A 20,866-nucleotide genomic window follows, 5' to 3' on the forward strand; every position below is an offset into this window, starting at 1 on the left:
CTATCATCGCGTCACGCGAAATGGCTGTGACAGTGCTTGAAGTCCGGCTTATCAATATCTATGCACCTTCAGGCATGGACAAACGAATAGAACGATCACGCTTCTTCGTGGAAGAAATAGTCCCGCTCTTTCTACGACGGCATGCTCATTACCTCCTTGGCGTCGACTTCAGTTGTGTGCTGGCGTCGAAAGATCAGTTCCCACGATATAACTCGTGCCCAGGACTGAGAAGATTGGTACAAGCTCTGCAGCTGTCATACTCGTGGGAACATGTCCACGGAGACACAACTGGACATACATATGTAACTAGCCACTCCGCCAGCCGCATCGATCGCGTCTACGTCAAGCGCCGCCTCCAAACTGACATGCATGCCACAGAACTATGGCCAGCGGCCTTCACTGACCACATGGTATATATCTGCACGATCGCCCTCAGAAGACAGTAGGTGTGGCGAAGCCGCAGTCAATGGGAAATGAATGTGACCCACCTTAAAGCTGCAGACTGTCACCAAGTTATTGAAGGAGATTGGCAGTCTTGTGAAGGGCGTCGACAGATATAGCGTACGACAAGTAAAAAATCATTGCTATTAAACGTTCTCATCTGGAAGGAGCAGCTGTTCACTCGAGGACACTAGATCGAGTCACAGGCTAACACCCATCGATGCACCACGTCATTAATGAACATAAGCGGCGCCGCTGAGCCCTAATACATACCACTGACAAAGAGGACGGCACACGTCTGACGACACAAACAAACATAGCAAACGTAGCAAATTCCTTCGCTGGCGATTATAATCGATTATATACCGAAGAAGAGCACGACAGGACGGTCCTACAAGACGTTACTCACATGTCTTTGGGACGCTCCATAAAGAGGCGGAGTCCGTACTACTGGATGAGGTGGCAGAAGCTACAGCTAAGGGGGCACCCAATAAGCCGCCGAGACCGGAAAGAATACGCTTGGAGTTTTATCGGACCTTCCAACAGTTCATGGCTCCCTTTCGGACTGAAATTTGCGCTATCTAACGTCTCCCGACGTGCTCTTTCACCTACCTTTGTAGGGGGGCTGATCATCCCAGTACCTAAACCTTCAGGCAGCACGCAAGTGAGAGACTACCGCCCACTAACACTACTCAACTGTGATTTTAAGATTTTTACCAGACTGATGGCGGCACGGCTTACATGAGTACCACACTGCGTGGTGTCACTTAACCAAAATCCCTAGGCGGCGGCAGTAACAGCCAGACGGCACTCGGCAAATACAGCGATTCGATCGCACTGGCGAAAGCATGCCGACTTCGCGGTGTTTTGATATCCATAGACTTCGATCGAGCCTTTGACGGGGTCAGCCATACCTACATTACGGACGTGTTGACACAAATGAAGTTCTCGCAGCCCTATATCGCCACGCTCATGCGGTTACTACACGTGGCCACCTCTAAAGGGCTTGTTAATGGTCGACTGGTAGGACCCCTTACTATTACGAGATCAATCCGACAAGGATATCCCTTATCCATGATCATATAATCACTGACCCTTGAAGCACTGCTGAGCAGCCTTTGCCAACATTTGATGGGACTAACGATACATAGACACATTTTTCTGTGCAAGGCATATGATGGTGCAGACTGGCAACGACACAAATGCGGCAGTGGATTGATTCAATAGATACAGTGCTGCTATGGGTAGCCGAATGAACGTAGACAAATCGATCGCCCTGAATATTGGTACTGGACTACCTGCTGACTGCTTTGCCCCTTGCAGATACAGGACAGTATAAAGTTCTGGGTATCATGTTCACAAATGATGTATGACGCACGACAGTGATCAACTTCAAGAGGTTGGTCCAAGCTGTCCAGAATGGTGTGAGAACGAATATCTTGTGCACCTTAGACACGATTCGATGGGTCACCTACATAAATACCTACTTGGCGTTCATACGCAGATTCTTGCGATGTCGAAGACGATCGATCGATGCATACTGGCAGCAGTTGGTTAGTTGGTCAGCATGGGATTAATTATCAAGATCTGATATGATGCCTTGACCCCAACCATTGGTAAAGGAGACCTCGGGCTCATGCACGTTCACGATCGTACAGTGGCTCGGCGGGATGATGAAAATGTGTGGTAGACAAAAGCCGAGTATGTCGGGACTCTTGACAAAGTGACACCAGGTTCTGGAATTGTACCAGTAATGGTGAAGAACATGTCCCAACCATTTCATCACATAAGAGATTTTTTTCTTCGAATATAGCTATTTCCTGACAGGCCTACCGGTCAACAGACTAGTGACAGCGCAACATCTACCGAATGTTCACGAGCAGGTGGCCCGCCAACTCTGTGGGAGCATGACACCCCACAATCCACTTGCTGATGATATGGCAGACAATTCATCATACCACCTTTGACACACAAACACGAACAACATGGTACCTGGTAGTTATCGATAAAGAAGTCACGGATCCCGCCTCCACGCCATCAATATTATTAGATAACACTTTGATTTTGAAATGAGTGTAATGAGATGTCAGGACGACAGTAGATTTGGTTTAATTAACTTCTTTATTCCAGTCCTCGGCCGTAGTACATCAGGACTGCTTGTTGGAGTCGTGCAGTTACCTCTTACGCGAAACAACAGACGTCCGGCATTGCTCTGAAAGCACAAAGAGCGGGGCCAAGCATGGTGTCACTCGAATGCGACTGTCAGTGACATCTGCGGCTGGAGCTGTGTTGACAGCGTGGCAGTGCAGCTGACTAGGGCGGCCGTGACCTCCTTCAAGCGGGCGGTTCTCTGCTCTGACGGCGGCTGCTTCTGTGACTCAGGACAGCCTGCCCTGTCCCGCAGTCGAACAGTGGTCCCCGTACTGCATTGCAGGATATCGCTCCGGGCGTCACAGACTTGTGGTGTAGGCTGTGATACTGAGATGGGAATATTTTAGTACATGAATGGCTGAGTACTTACAGGGTGTTTCAAAAATGACCGGTATATTTGAAACGGTAGTAAAAACTAAACGAGCAGCGATAGAAATACACCGTTTGTTGCAATATGCTTGGGACAACAGTACATTTTCAGGCAGACAAACTTTCGAAATTGCAGTAGTTACAATTGTCAACAACAGATGGCGCTGCGGCCTGGGAAACTCTATAGTACGATATTTTCCACATATCCACCATGCGTAGCAATCATGGAGGTAAGAATAAGGGGAGATGGCGCTACGTATCCCAGCCGTACTACGTTTTGAAGCCATGGGGGCGTGGCTCGCTGCCATGACACTCTGACCAAAACATTGCCAGTGTGCTATAGCGCTGCGTGTATTACGGTCGCTAATTGCACCATATACGCATGCAACGTCATCAGATTGGTTGTTTCGAAGTTTTTGTTTAAAATAAAATCTCGTAAAGGCGAATTTCCGCGTTTCTTCTGATTAAAAATAGTTTTTAATGTAATATTACGAATGTAAACGATACAATTTTGTTAACTCAGTAATAAACGTGTATCACAAACTAAATAATAGAAACTGAAAACTAAGTTAGCTATACCCTCCCTCCAAAGTCCCATAAATACATCTTGTTTGTAATACGTACTGGGACATTTCAGTTACGTTACACTACTGGGAAACACTGTTCATTGCCACCAATATTTACTTAAATACGGTACATAAAATGGCAAATCTACACAGTATCCTGTTCAGGCCTATACTTTACGCCAGTTAATGTAGTGTTAGCTTTTAATTTCGTACATGATGAAGACAAAGTGAGTTACTCAACACTCGATTATCGATGATACGTACGTATTATACTGAAACGTGAACTTGAAAACTAAGAATTTAATTCTTTGAATTAACATACCTTTTGCAAATGTTTTGGGTGTGTAGGGAAAACTGATGGTACAGCATTTTCTCGGAGCCTTACTGTTGAAAGGGAAGTTCGGTCTATGTCCTCTTCTCGGAAATGCTGACAACATATAGTGTTCCATTTAGACGCACGCCAATTCTTCCTCCTCATGGCATTCTCCCACAGAGCTTTCCGACTTTTATTTTTAGGAAATCTAAAATCATACAGGAGAAAAACACACTATAGTACAAGTACCGATGTAGCACACGTTCATTCACAATGAAGTTGTAAAATCACACTTAACGAGACAACTTACACACGAAATGTTATTCCCTTCGATTTCGCATCACAATCAGAACGATTCGTACACCCGAACACCACACAAGTCACCATAATAGCGCAAAATCCTTCCAAAAGCGAGCGACAAGCTTATGCACACAAGCTTACAGCAGCAATGTTTTGGTCGGATTGAGATGGCTACCCTCAGCTTCACATAGCTTCACAGCTGTGACGTCACGGCGTCTCCCTCTATTCTTACCTCCATGGTAACAATAATATGGCGTAGTCTCTGAATGAAATTACCCGAAACCTTTGACAACGTGTCTGGCGGAATGGCTTCACATGCAGATGAGATGTACTGCTTCAGCTGTTCAATTGTTTCTGGATTCTGGCGGTACACCTGGTCTTTCAAGTGTCCCCACAGAAAGAAGTCACAGGGGTTCATGTCTGGCGAATAGGGAGGCCAATCCACGCCGCCTCCTGTATGTTTCGGATAGCCCAAAGCAATCACGCGATCATCGAAATATTCATTCAGGAAACTAAAGACGTCGGCCGTGCGATGTGGCCGGGCACCATTTTGCATAAACCACGAGGTGTTCGCAGTGTCGTCTAAAGCAGTTTGTACCGCCACAAATTCACGAAGAATGTCCAGATAGCGTGATGCAGTAATCGTTTCGGATCTGAAAAATGGGCCAATGATTCCTTTGGAAGAAATGGCGGCCCAGACCAGTACTTTTTGAGGATGCAGGGACGATGGGACTGCAACATGGGGCTTTTCGGTTCCCCATATGCGCCAGTTCTGTTTATTGACGAAGCCGTCCAGGTAAAAATAAGCTTCGTCAGTAAACCAAATGCTGCCCACATGCATATCGCCGTCATCAATCCTGTGCACTATATCGTTAGCGAATGTCTCTCGTGCAGCAATGGTAGCGGCGCTGAGGGGTTGCCGCGTTTGAATTTTGTATGGATAGAGGTGTAAACTCTGGCGCATGAGACGATACGTGGACGTTGGCGTCATTTGGACCGCAGCTGCAACACGGCGAACGGAACCCCGAGGCCGCTGTTGGATCACCTGCTGCACTAGCTGCGCGTTGCTCTCTGTGGTTGCCGTACGCGGTCGCCCTACCTTTCCAGCACGTTCATCCGTCACGTTCCCAGTCCGTTGAAATTTTTCAAACAGATCCTTTATTGTATCGCTTTTCGGTCCTTTGGTTACATTAAACCTCCGTTGAAAACTTCGTCTTGTTGCAACAACACTGTGTTCTAGGCGGTGGAATTCCAACACCAGAAAAATCCTCTGTTCTAAGGAATAAACCATGTTGTCCACAGCACACTTGCACGTTGTGAACAGCACACGCTTACAGCAGAAAGACGACGTACAGAATGGCGCACCCACAGACTGCGTTGTCTTCTATATCTTTCACATCACTTGCAGCGCCATCTGTTGTTGAAAATTGTAACTACTGTAATTTCGAAAGTTTGTCCGCCTGAAAATGTACTGTTGTCCCAAGCATATTGCAACAAACGGTGTATTTCTATCGCTGCTCGTTTAGTTTTTATTGCCGTTTCAAATATACCGGTCATTTTTTAAACACCCTGTATATGCTCCAGACTGTTTGTTTAGGGCTTGAGGCACATACTCCAAACGCTTCTGCGGTGCAATTGAGGAAAGGCTTCCGCCCTTCCACTAGCGTATTGCAGCGTTAGCTGTTGCTGTATTGCACCCAGCTGGCACTGCTTCGCAACGCCTGTCGAGCGTGTTTTGCTTTGCAACACATAACACTTTTGCCTCCCTGTGGCTGGCGTGCTTCAACTCACACCCGCTCTGGTGTACTTTTTGACCGAATACGGTCGATACGCTGACCTTTCCATTATGTCAGCTGTGTCAAATTTCTGTTGACGTTGCTCTATGACTTACGCGCTGCCCTTCTACGAAAGTGTGTCATTTGGTGACGAAGATGATTTCCTCCCTTCTTTATGTAGGACAACACGCAACTGACCCTAAGATTGTTCTTTTTCCAGAAAGAACTTACTACCCATGAACCAAGACGAACGCAATGACATGGCTACAAGCCGAAGTGGTGCATTGCCTGCTTTGTGATGGCCCGAAGAATGTGCTGGACTTCTGGGACCACCTGCATGCACAACATACGGCGGCTGTGCGCAACCAGAAATACCAACAATACTTTTCCAATTTCCTGCAGAGTTTGCTATGAGATCTTCCACGCAGCTGGCACACGGTGACCATAACGAAACATTTATCTCCTTCAATTCTACGAGATGACGTGCTCAGAGGCCGGTCGCGACTCTATTGTACCCCAGCGCTCAGGTGTCCGAACGTCCGTCTTGCTACTTCCTGTGTTTAAGCAGGACCAACACACCTGTGTGGCCCTTCCACCCAGAGCTTGAGTTCCGCCTGCCGTTTCATTTCCACGTCGTTCCAACCTGTACTAATATGAGAATAAAGACACTCCGTCACCTTCTTTGCAATAAGCGTTAACAATTATTTACAAGGCATACGTTACAATGTCAGTCTCCTTTATAAATTCATATATACAATGTACAACCTATCACATGATACCTAATTGTGTTTGTAGATCACGGCAAAGTAGGTGCGAAACTATAGCCACATTACACAGTGTGATCCTTTTTGCCCTCCACCCATCACCCTCCCCCCTTAGGGTCTTCAGCATCCTTAGAGATGACCTGTCATCCTTAGTCTGCATCTCTCGCGAGCAAGAGCACACCCACCATGAAGGACCAGAAATCATGTGCCGACTCTGAGGAGAATAAAAAGGAGAAGACATTTAATTCGAATGTAAGTGTTAATTCCTACATCTCTCCCATTATTATTATTATTATTATTCGTCATTTAGTAATACTTTCTTTCTACTAAAGAGCAATGGACGAGGTTCCCACAGCCTGTATCGTCCAATTGTGAGCCTCCAACGCAGTAGCAGCAGCAGCTGGAGCAGCAGCAGTGGTCCACTAGCGGCATTTCGCAGGACGATATAAAAGAACTACTCTTATATGATCATGAGTTAGCACTGTCACTTACGTCTGCACCACCATCCTGTGGTTACAGTGATATAACACATGCATTAAAGTGTTCCTATCGACAGTTATGCCCATTTTAAACGTGAGTGGTAAAAACATACACTGAAGCGCCAAAGAAGCTGGTATAGGAATGCATATTTAAATACAGAGATATGTAAGAAGGCAGAAGACGGAGCTGCGGTCGACAACGCCTATATAAGTTGTTAGATCGGTTACTGCTGCACAATGGCAGGTTTTCAAGATTTAAGTGAGTTCGAACGTGGAGATATAGTCGGCGCACGAGCGATGGGACACAGCATCTCAGGACTGTGCCGTGAATATCAGGAATCCGGTGAAACATCAGATCTACGACATCGTTGCGGCCGGAAAAAGATCCTGTAAGAACGGGACCAACGACGACTGAAGAGAATCATTCAACGTGACAGAAGTGCAGCCCTTCCGCAAATTACGCAGAATTCAATGCTGGGCCATCAACAAGTGTCAGCGTCGCGAACCATTCAACGAAACATCGTCGATATGGGCTTTCGGAGCCGAAGGCCCACTCGTATATCCTTAATGATTGCACGACACAAAGCTTTAAGCCTCGCCTAGGCCCATCAACACCGTCATTGGACTGTTGATGACTGGAAATGTTGCCTGGTCGGACGAGTCTCGTTTCAAATTGTGAAGAGCGGATGGTCGTGTACGGGTATGGAGACTACGTCATGAATCCGTGGACCCTGCACGTCAACAGGGGACTGTTCAAGCTCATGGATGCTCTGTAATGTTGTGGATCGTGTACAATTGGAGTGATATGGGACCCCTGATACGTGGAGATAAGACTCTGACAAGTGAGACATACGGACGCATTCTGTCTGATCACCTGCATCCGTTCATGTCCATTGTACATTCCGGCGGACTTCGGTAATTCCAGCAGGACAATGCGACACTCCACACGTCCAGAATTGCTACAGAGTGGCTCCGGGAACACTCACCTGAGTTTAAACACTTCCGCTGGCCACCAAACTCCCCAGACATAACATTATTGAGCATATCTGGGACGTCTTGTAACGTGCTGTTCGGAAGATACCTCGACCCCCTCGTACTGTTACGGATTTATGGATAGCCCTGCAGGACTCATGGTGTCAGTTCCCTCCAGCAGTACTTCAGACATTGGTCGAGTCCATGCCACGTCGTGTTGCGGCACTTCTGCGTGCTGGCGTGGGTCCTACACGATATAAAGGAGGTGTACCAGTTTCTTTGGCTCTTGAGCGTATAATCGTGTACATACCCTCTGGTCATGAGTTCAGTACTCTAATAGTACTGAAAATCCCCAACGTAGAGGTAAGAATATTATACTTTCACTTATAGTGACAACTACGTAGGAAGTTCCCAAAGGTAGCTAGCTTCCCTGTTCAACAGTAAAACTGCACCCCTTATGTTATTGGGTTGTCACTATTAAAATTATCAGTTATGAGGGTAGGTTAAAGTATACCCATTTATAGGAGGCGACATTCAGAAACTTGGTGTGTGCCAGTTCTGTAATTCAGTGTGTAGTGGATGACCATGTCAGCTGGTTTATGTTTACGAAATTTTTGTCATTACTTGGAGTGCTCTTCCAAAGCTGACTAACGAGAACACTTCTGAGGACGAATTCAGTAAAACTTTGATATGTGCTATGATACTGATCGCAGCATCTATGGTGTGCCACTGCTACCTGAGGTAGGCAAAGAAATGCATGCATACTTACATATGTTTCTCTTCCCCACAACGTTATCCAAAATTAAAAGAGAAAATAAATGACCTATTAAAAGTAACTGTTGTTATTTATTTCAAGTAACGATGCAGGGCTGTTGTAGCTCAGTCAGTAGTTTACTTGCACTGATAGAAAAAATTGAGTGTGCCCCCACTACAAACTGATTCTAAGGTAAACAAAGGCTATGCATTTTTACATGCAGTTGAACTACCTTAAGATATATGATAGGTTTTTGTTGTAAATAAAAAGATCAAGAGAGAGTTACACATGGAAACTTTCTGATTTATTCAGTAGATATACAGTAATTCTTTTGTGCAGAGATACATAGCATCTACTGGAAACTACAGAGATGGATTTTTCTTGGCAGACACCTCAATGAGTAGAAACTACAGAGATATATTTTTCTTTTAGATGTCTCAGTAACTAGACACTACAGAGATGCACTTTCCTTTGGTGGATGTCTTAATGACTAGTTGTTACAGAGATACATTTCATGTGACTAGAGACTTTATTAACTCTACTGCTACAACTCTTGTGGCAGTTTAAAATGAATGTCATCTTGTTTTGATACAATATTAAAGAGAATTTTATTATAATGCTTAACGCCTTTGATAATATAGTGTTAGATAGAATACTGCTTTGGAACAATATTAGAGATTTTGCGTAATGCAGTTATCGTCTTTGACAATAGACTCGGTACTTCTTTTTTTTAATGAGGGACATATGATAAATATCCTGGATGGTCAGAAACAATTTGAAAAGCTTGTAAAGGTGTTTTAGGGGAGATTGTGCTGGGAAATGATTGTTGAGAAAAATTTGCTCCATTGCGCCATTGCCAAATTATTTAGCATTGAAGTTAGCCAGTCAGGTCGTTGCTCGTGCAAATTCAAGTAGCCCGCCAGAGACATTGTCACCAAACTTATTCTTCGTCTGGTTTCCTCAAGTTGAACAAATGTAGCAGTTTCTCACCAAGTGTAAATGTACCACTTCAGAAAAAGGCACATTTTAAATGGTAATGAGCATTTGGGCAACTGGTAATTCACTGACCCAACCATGTCTGTGCATTACCGCAATTTAACTAGTGCAAGTGCTTGAATTGGATCGCAGCGACCTGGTAGGCTAATTTAAATGCAAAAAAACTCAGAAACGGCGCAACCTATGGATATTTTTCTTAACAATTATTTATATATCAGCATAATCTCCCATGAAATACACTTACAAGCCTCCCAGACTGTTTCTGACCACCCTGTATACACTAGTATTACCAGAATGGCTAGCCGCAGGAGAAGAAAAAATGTATATATCCAAAACACACACACACACACACACACACACACACACTCATGTTAAACATGTACACAGAAACACACAGATTATATACAGTTTACATGCACACATGATGTACAGCCAGTCCAATACAAACATGCATGTATACACATTTATTTACATAATTATGATCAATTGTACATGCAATTCTTCCACATACACTAACATCCATACACGCTATTTACAAATAAATACCCATTCACCCATAAAATCACTCAAGCGAATAGTGTGAGTACAGGAAAGTCTCGATCCTGTCGTCATAGGTGAATCATTTACCGTCATTATGCGACAGACCGACTTTAAGTTGAGAAAAGGTATACAGCCATCATCTCATGATTGAAAGCTCTCTTGACGTACCATATGCGGAGAAGAATCCTCACCAGATAGCAGGCACTCCAAGTATTCATCAATCATGAGAGCCATTCAGGCTATGCGACACGCGCCTTTAGCCAGCCTTAGGGTGGCACATATGTCTCAAGGAACATTGTATCGTAATTCCGACCAACACAAGCACTGCATTATCGTAGTTATTCGCTGACACCGGGCAAGCAACTTTCAATTGAAAAGTCTCCCCTGTGTGGGAATATACATAATGAAGGTACAAGTGCAGGTTGTAGACACATGATTAACGATATATGGAAGTTTGTGTCTGGCCACGGAGCATGCTCAGATAGCCTAATGAGCAGTCACCCTTCGGCAGGCTAGCGGCATGGACGTCTTGTTTACGTCCTCACCGCACAGCTCGCTCGCAGAAGTGATCAAGTGATTCTGCCATCTTAGTGCGCTGTATTTTCCTAGAAAGAGAATGGCTTATGTCCACAGAAAATCGACACTGAAGATCAGCTTTTCCACTTCACATGGTCGATCAAAAGCACTTGAAATCGAACAGTTTATCAGAGATGAAGTGAAGATTGAGTGCAACGATCTTGTTGGCATCCACCTGCCTGTAGTGAGCAGTGTGGTACACGTGAAACTGATAAATGAAGAAGTATGTGTCAGAGTTCTACGTTCAACTAGAAGTGGTCTTAAATACCGTCACTCTAATGGACGCATCGGTGACATAACTGTGGAACATGCGGGGTTTGGACTGCGGACGATCTGTGTATTTGAACTTCCTTTCGAGGTACCTTCAGATGTGGTGGTATCTGCATTCTGCCCGTATGGGAAGGTGATTAGCCATAGAGCTGAGAAGTGGGTTCAGTTCACCACATACTTGCTTCCTAATTGAGTATAACAGATCCACATAGAGCTAACCAAACATGTGCCATCCTACTTACATATTGGCGGATGCGCGGATGCTATTCCACTATAATTTATTATGGCCAGGCGAAGATCTGCTTGGGCTATGTCCAAGAAAGACACCTCCGCTCCAGCTGTATGCAACCCAGAATCACACAGTTGCCATCTGAGACCCAACAGGCCATAACCCCCCCCAACGACTCTCCCACTAACGTTTGTCGAGGTTCTCCAAAAGGACCTTCGACCACAGTCCTTGCTGGTTCCTACTACTGAAACATCGGCGTCTTCAGTAGCGCCTCACGGTGTTGTGGACGGAACGATGCCTATGCCCTTGCCCCCTGCTTCTGTGTTGTGCAGTGGATGGCGCAGGGGATGGCTCTTGATTTTATGGTTGTGCCTACAGATGCTTTTGTGCCTGACCATCAAGATCCCCAGGCGTCTTCAGACACTGAAGATCATGTGCATAAGCAGTGGTCGCCAAAGGGACGTCGGAAACGGCTGATCGCCCCGTCTGACACCTGTAGGATACGATCTCAAGACTACACATACCAAGATGATTTCCTGATGGTCGATTGCGTGGTGGAAGCACCAGCCTGTCCAAGTTGGAGGTACAACCATCATTGCACGCACCAGTAATTGTGTGTATTGACGTTGAACAGCAGCTGAGCCAGCACCACAGACATAACAACGCCTTCGGACTCGATATGCCATCCACTAGATGCACAGCATCCGTTCACCTTTGCGTAGTCTGATGATGTAGAGGACGAAATATCCATCGCTGCGACAGCAGCGAATGCTGCTCCTCCAACCAACGACTGCTTATCGACATTGGTACTGGATGGGGTGTGCCGCCTGCTGGGTCGAATTCCTGTTCCCTGCTGCTCTTCTTGCCTCAATGAGCGTCCCAGTTGTCACAATTCCGCGACAACTTACAGGATTGGCTCCATCACCCCTGTCAAACTACAACTGCTCCACCAAATGTCGAAGGTGTCGGACCTCGATGTTGCCCTGCTGAAGGAAGTTCACCTAGCGGCGTTTCCTACTATCTGTGGTTATGTTTCTTGCCTTACGCCATGTGCTGACACTGGTAGTGGGACGGCTATGACTTTAAAAGAAGGCATTGAGGTAGGCGAAGTGGCTTACCTAAAATCGATTAGGGGTCTTGCTGTGACCTTCCATAATGTCTGAATCATCACTGTTTACACTCCCTCGGGCATGGTCAAGGGACGGGAATGGTTGCGATTCCATTCGGAAGTGGTCGCTCCTTTGTTTGTGGGCCGTTATGACCATATTATTCTTGGCGGCGACTTCAGTTTTGTGTTATCCCAGAAGGAACAAATCTCCATTTGAGCACATGCCAAGAACTGAAGCTGCCAGTGCATGAACTGTATCTCACTGATACTTGGGGCCGCATGCATGGTGATTGGCATGGATGTAATTACGTCACCAGCCATTCAGAGACGTCTTGACCGTGTCTATGTTTCCCAAGGACTCGCAACTGCCATGCTTGACGCTGAGTTATGGCCTACGCTCTTCTCCGACCATATCGCCCAGATCTGCATTGTTTCCCTACATCTGCAGAAGTTGTGGTGCGAGAAGTTGAATGTCGCCCATCTCAAGGATCCAGAATGCAGGCAGGTCATAGAGGCGACATGGAACAACTGTGTGAGGCGCCTTCCAGCGTATCCTTCAACACTCTGGTGGTGACTCGACTGCACCAAGACTGTTTTACATCGTTCGTTGATGAATTCTGGTCGCGACGAAATGCTGTGTTAACGGCATACTATGGAATATCATTTCACAATTCTCCTCGAACTCTCATGCCTCCTTTGTTCAACGACAAGTTGAAATTCAACGGATTGAGGCGAAGATAATTTCTATAATGCGTTGCTAACCTGAAGGCACAATAATACGTGCAAGATTTCATGAGTGGGTACGAGAACAACCCCCGTCCGTGCATCATATTATCCAAGAGAAGCAGCGGTGTCTGAGAAAGCTGGTCAGTACCCTCGTCATGCCAAATGGTCACCGATTGATGTCCCAGAATGATACTGCAGGTGCCTTTGCGGATCACTACAAATAGTTCCATGCAGCAGTGGACCAGAACACCAGAGTAATGAATGATGTCCTCCACTCGTTGACAGAAACCCTCGACAGGGCTGCTGTGGAGATTCTCACAGCGACGATTACGGCTGACGAAGTCACTGATGCTCTTCATAAGGGTGGAGCAAACAGAGGTCCTGATTACTTACTGCTGGAGTTTTACCGCCCATTCCACGACATCACGGCTTAATGCTGGGCTGCAGTGTACCAAGAACTGATGAACCCTGCTCTTCCCCTACCACCACAATTCGTAGAGGGTATGCTTATCCCAGTCCCAAGCCGTCTAGTGATCGGGGAGTTCGGCAGTATTAGCCGTTGACCATGTTCAATCGTGACTTCAAGACTTTTACCGGATTATTTACTCCCTCGGGACCTCCCCCAAGTCATATCTATGGATCAAACGTGCTTTGGTGGTGATAGTAACATTCAGACAGCGGTCAGCGATTACTGTGACATCATAGCCCTGGCAGCGACCTGCCGCTTTCACAGTGCCTTAGTCACGGTGAACTTCGACCACGCCTTTGATGAAGTGAGTCATGGCTTTTAGGGAGAGTGCTGCGATGGATGGCCTTCCCCCCCCCCCCCCCCCCTCACATTTATACACATCGCGTTGCGGCTTCTCCAAGGTGCCACCTCACGAGTGCTGGTCAATGGTTGCGTGGCAGGCCCTATTACTACGATGCAGTCGGTCAGCCAGGGATGTCCGCTGTCGATGATCTTTTATGCCGTTGCCCCTGAGCCATTTTTACGTGGTTTGAGGAGCTGGCTTCGTGACTACTCCATTTGTCGGAGATTTTACCGATGCCAAAGGCAATAGTACACCGACTACAGGCGGCGATTGGCTACTTTGCAAGTGCTGGTGTTATCATCAAAGCCCGGTACGACAAGCTAACTCTTCCCCCTCGAAACAGCGGCCTCAGTTTTGTCAACGTCCATGTGAGAACGGCTATTCTTTATGTAAGTGCAATGGTTAAATCGTGGACCCGCTGCCGAAGCGGATTGACAGGAAGCCTGATTGATGAACTGGTCCCTCCCTCCCGAGTGGCACCCGTTGCAGTAGCACATATTTCTGCCTGCCGCTCACATGTCAGAACCTTTTTCGTCGAATATGTCCATACCGACTTACCTTGTACCAGGAACCCTATGACACATGAGATTTATTGGTTAATGATGAGCAATCATACTCGGCATGATGTGGGAAGCCAATATCCTACGATCGCATGGCCCCTCTGTCCCGAGTGGCACGCGTTGCACTAGTGGGTATCTCTGCCTACCGCTCACATATCAGGACCTTTTTCATCGAATATGTTCATACCGGATTGCTTTCTACCAGAAACTCTGCGGTACGTGATATTTATTGTCTAACGATGAGAAATCATACTCGTAATGTAGGAATCTGATATCCTACGATTGCATGGCCCGTGGTCTGGCGTTCTGTGCACCATATCCTCCTCGACAGGAACGCTTGTGCGATCTGGTATCTGGCTGTTAATGGGAAATACATGACACAACTTCATCTACACGCCATTAACATGACAGAGTCGCTACTTTGCCCCCATTGTCACACGATTGATACGGATGAATATCGACTGATGTGCGGATTTTCTGCAGGTGATTCAGAAAATGCTTGCCTTTCTTCTTAGTATGTCTTCTCATGCCATTGCACCGAAGCCACTTCTGTTCCCAGATGAGACTTATTTCCCACATATGAAGACTAACGCGGTGAACTGGATAAAAGGCCTATCGATCTCTTACTTGTTCCGTCAAGGAGATAAGAGTGTTCTTGATTTTTAGACATCGCTGCAAGATCGCTTTACTTTTCTCATGCACAATCTGAGATACCGTCAATACTATGCTAACTTTTTGTGTAGTGCGTTCTTCAAGGCCCCTCCCCTCCCCTGAAGCTCGGGTGTCCCGGATATGAGAAGGTTTTTTCAATGTGAGGGTGTAATACCTGCACTCGGACCATTGTACTGGCAAAATGGTATATTCTACACATGCCTGATTGAGTTGGGATTCAGAGTGCATTTACCCACAGTCTGGCGGCGTGCGGATTCCATTTCGTTTCTCTCGCCAGGAGGGCGTTTTTAATTCCATTTATGTTTCGCTTGTTATTGATGCTAATTGCACATAATTATTTTTCTCCTGGAGGGTTTCCTATGTGATCTTAACTGTTTGTTATTTTGGTAATGATCACACACAGTGTATGAACCTGTTGTAGTCTATGCGTCCCCATGAACATTCCTTTTTGGGAAGAAAAACACCACAGCTTAAATTACAAAAGAAGGCAGGTAATAAAAAAACACAAAAAGGTGGCGTGAAATAAAAAGATTTGCACCAGGCGGCCAAACTCGCTAGAGTGGGACTCCCAGCCAAGTATGCTATATGCACTTGATGTTACAAAAACATCATTTGATTGCACAAGATATATAAAACAAAATGGTAAGGCGACCGCTCGCAATAAGTCGGAAATCTGGGATCAAGCCCTGGTCCGGCACAAACTTACATTATTGTCGTTTCACTACACAACTGATGCTTCTCCACATTCGCAACTGCGGATACATTTCACGTATTTCATAGTGACCGTAGTCGCCACAGCGCCTTCGAACGTGTTTACATGTCTGTAGGAACCTTGCATCGCAATTCTGAACAACACAGCCACATTCCAGTTTTGAGGTATAATACTATATAATCATTATTGACCACATATCCAGATGTCTCGAACTCTTTGGGATTGCACCCAGTTGCTTCATATTATCACAGCCATTCACACAGTAGATGAAACTGTCTGTATAAAGTAACTTTGGATCAGCGAATTTTGCCTTCTCAAAGCCATAGTGAAATCGGTACGTGCGGGGTTTGGAAAGATCCATATACACACATAGCAACATAAGCAGGTTACGTGAAATCTATCAAAACCTTAGGTACATGACGTAACTCTCCTCCTCATATGGGATATTCGTCTGGCGTGCCTATGCACACACTGGCGAAGTCCTCCTTGAGTCCTACATTCGAAAAGGAGCAGCATGTCGACATCGGTTAGTAATTCAATGTCGACATGTGTCCTTTCCAACATTGTGGTGTAACAGAATGCAGAATCCAGGGTGTATGTGGCCATGCATACACTCCGGAATTTCTCTAAAATATCTGCAAGTAATCGTACATTCGTGTCCATATATATATATTTGCATACTTACTTAAATCAGAGATGTCGAATTCCTGCCAAACACTCGTCACACACTCATACTCCGCATTCGTTATGGCATTGCTTGTGAGGTTACTGGTGAGTGCGGTTATGTCGGGCAGTGTGGTTTCAATGAGTCTCTCCATCGAATCCAGGTATTCATAAGAAATGCCCCCTTCTTTGTCACGAGCTGAAACTTGACATCATCGGGAAATACAGTTATAGTGAGATGCATGTCCTCCTGACGCATTGTCTCGGCTAGTTTCTGAAGTAGCGCTTCCATAAGTCGCAGTGAGTCCAGGAAGCCTAAGGTAAGGTTAAGCGTCATCCACTTAGAGAATGAAACGTCTCTCTCAACGCTCTCAGGCAGGACACTGATGTGATTGTTATGCAAACCGAAATCACACAAGTGCTCAATCTACATCTACATCTACATGGATACTCTGCAAATCACATTTAAGTGCCTGGCAGAGGGTTCATCGAACCACCTTCACAGTTCTCTATTATTCCAATCTTGCCGTGCGAGCTCTGATTTCCCTTAGTTTATTATGATGATCGTTTATCCGTATGTAGGTCGGCGTCGACAAAATATTTTCGCATTCGGAGGAGAAAGTTGGTGACTGGAATTTCGTGAGAAGATTCCGTCGTAACAAAAAACGCCTTTCTTTTAATGATGTCCAGCCCAAATCCTGTATCACTTCAGTGACACTCTCTCCCATGTTTCGCGACAATACAAAACGTGCTGCCTTTCTTTGAACTTTTTCGATGTTCTCCGTCAGTCCTGTCTGGTAAGGGGCCCACACCGTGCAGCAGTATTCTAAAAGAGGACGGACGAGCTTAATGTAGGCAGTCTCCTTAGTAGATCTGTCACATTTTCTAAGTGCCCTGCCAATAAAACGCAGTCTTTGGTTAGGCTTCTCCACAACATTTTCTATGTGTTACTTCCAATTGAAATTGTTCATAATTGCACTTCTGTCGCAGGTTCGAATCCTGCCTCGGGCATGGATGTGTGTGATGTCCTTAGGTTAATTAGGTTTAGGTAGTTCTAAGTTCTAGGAGACTGATAACCTCAGAAGTTAAGTCTCATAGTGCTCAGAGCCATTTTTTTGTTCGTAATTGTAATTCCTAGGTATTTGGTTGAATTTACCGCCTTTAGATTTGACTGATTTATCGTGTAACCGAAGTTTAACGAATTCCTTTTAGCACTCATGTTGATGACCTCAAACTTTTCATTATTTATGGTCAACTGCCAATTTTCGCACCATTTAGATATCTTTTCTAAATCGTTTTGCAATTTGTTTTTATCTTCTGATGACTTTATTAGTCGATAACCGACAGCGTCATTTGCAAACAACCTAAGACGGCTGCTCAGATTGTCTCCCAAATCGTTTATATAGATAAGGAACAGCAAAGGGCCTATACCTTGGCGAACGCCAGACATCACTTCTGTTTTCCTCGATGACTTTCCGTCAATTACTACTCCCTGACCGGAAGTCACAAATCCGGTCACATAACTGAGACAATATTCCATAAGCACGCAATTTCACTACAAGCCGCTTGTACAGTACAGTGTCAAAAGCCTTCCGGAAATCAATAGCACTCAACAAATGGTTCAAATGGCTCTGAGCACTATGGGACTTAACATCTATGGTCATCAGTCCCCTAGAACTTAGAACTACTTAAACCTAACTAACCTAAGGACATCACACAACACCCAGTCATCACGAGGCAGAGAAAATCCCTGACCCCGCCGGGAAAGCACTCAACACTTCATGCGAATAAGGAGCAGGTTGTGTTTCACAAGAACGATGTTTTGTAAACCTATGTTGATTGTATGTCAATAGACAGTTTTCTTCGCGGTAATTCATAATGTTCGAACACAATATATGTTCCAGAATCCTGCTGCATATCGACATTAAAGATGTGGGCCTGTAATTAAGTGGATTACTCCTACTAGCTTTCTTGAATATTGGTGTGACCTGTGCAACTTTACAGCCTTTGGGTAAGGTCGAGCGGACGGTTGTATATGATTGTTAAGTATGGAGCTAATGCATCAACATACTCTGAAAGGAACCTAATTGGTATACAGCCAGGACCAGAAGACTTGCTTTTGTTAAGTGATTTAAGTTGCTTCACTACTCCAAGGATATTTACTTCTACGTTACTCGTGTTGACAGCTGTTCTCGATTCGTATTCTGGAATATTTACTTCGTCTTCTTTTGTGAAGGCATTTCGGAAGGCTGTGTTTAGTAACTCTGCTTTGGCAGCACTGTCTTCGATAGTATCTCCATTGCTATGGCGCAGAGAAGGCATTGATTGTTTCTTGTCGCTAACATACTTCACATACGACTAGAACCTCTTTGGATTTTGTGCCAGGTTTCGAGACAAAGCTTCGTTGTGGAAACTGTTATACGCATCTTCCATTGAAGTCCCCGCTAAATTTCGAGCTTCTGTAAAAGATCGCCAATCTTGGGGATTTTGCGTCTGTTTAAGTTTGGCATGTTTGTTCCGTTGTTTTGCAATAGTGTTCTGACTCATTTTGTGTACCAAGGAGGATCAGCTCCGTAGTTTGTTAATTTATTCGGTATAAGCCTTTCAATTGCTAGCGATACTATTTTCTTTAATTCAAGCCACATCTGCTCTATACTTATATTATCAATTTGGAAGGAGTGGAGATTGTCTCTCACGAAGGCGTCAAGTGCATTTTTATCTGCTTTTTTGAACAGGTATATTTTTCGTTTATTTCTGGAGGATTTGGGGATTACAATATTCAATGTCGCTACGACAGCCCTGTGTTCACTAATCCCTGTATCCGTTTTGATGCTCGTCATTAACTCAGGATTATTTGTTGCTAAGAGGTCAAGTGTGTTTTCACAACCGTTTACTATTCGCGTGGGCTCATGAACTAACTGCTCGAAAAAATTTTCAGAGAATGCGTTTAGCACAATTTCGGATGATGTTATATTCGTACCTCCGGAATTAAACATGTATTTTCGCCAACATATCGAGGGTAAATTAAAGTCACCACCAACTATTATCGCATGAGTCAGGTACGTGTTTGAAATCAAACTCATGTTTTCTTTGAACTTCCCAGCAACTGTATCATCTGAATTGGGAGATCGGCAAAAGGATCCAACTATTATTTTATTTCGGTTGCCAATGATGATCTCTGCCTATACTAACTCACAGGAACTATCTACTTCCATTTCCGACAAGATAAACCACTTCTAACAGCAGCAAACACGCCACTCCCAACCGTGTTTAGCTTATCCTTTCGGAACACTAGATTCTTCGCAAAAATTTCGGCTGAGCTTATCTCCGGCTTTAGCCAGCTTTCAGTGCCTATAACAATTTGAGCATCAGTAATTTCTATTAGGGCTTGGAGCTCTGGTACTTTCCCAACACAGCTACGGCAATTTACAACTGTTATACCGATGGTTCCTGTATCTACGTTCTTCCTGTGTTCGGCCTGCACCCTTTGTGACCGGTGAGGACCGATTGGAGGACTCGGACGTGCTGGATGTCCGTTGGATCTTCACAGCCAGCCCACAACAGTGGTGCCCATCCACTGCAGCCTCAGGCTGTGTAGCTGAAGCCATCACAACCTGAAGCTGAGAGCGAAGTGCCACCAACCCGGCTCCCATCCGCACACAACAATCGCAGTCCTGTCCATACTAAAGACCGTGGAAAACTAAACTATGCAGATAAACGGACTATCGGCGCGTGCTGCGCAACTCTACTGTAGACCCTGACGAAAACGCAGGAACTGTGTCTAATAAGTTAGATTAATACGCACAGATTCAAAAACCTAACTACCGAAGCACTCAGGTGAAACTCAATAATTCGCTCCTGATTAGGAACTTGTAATATGTCACAAAATTAATGGTGAAATGAGCGTCATACCCACTCAAATTGTGGAAGAAGATGGCCATGTTCATGGCACTTAATAATTTAAATCGCGTGCGTTATGAGCTGCACTGCAGAACTTCTCCGTTAGGTGACAGTGGTCTCTACGTGGATTTTCCGCTTTTCTGTCTAAGAACAGCCCACAAATATGACATTTCATGGCTTTCTCGTACAAAGCATCATTCTCCAGCGAAATGGTCATG

The sequence above is a fragment of the Schistocerca piceifrons genome, chromosome X, assembly GCF_021461385.2.
Source record: "Schistocerca piceifrons isolate TAMUIC-IGC-003096 chromosome X, iqSchPice1.1, whole genome shotgun sequence".
NCBI classification, from domain to species: Eukaryota; Metazoa; Arthropoda; class Insecta; order Orthoptera; family Acrididae; genus Schistocerca; species Schistocerca piceifrons.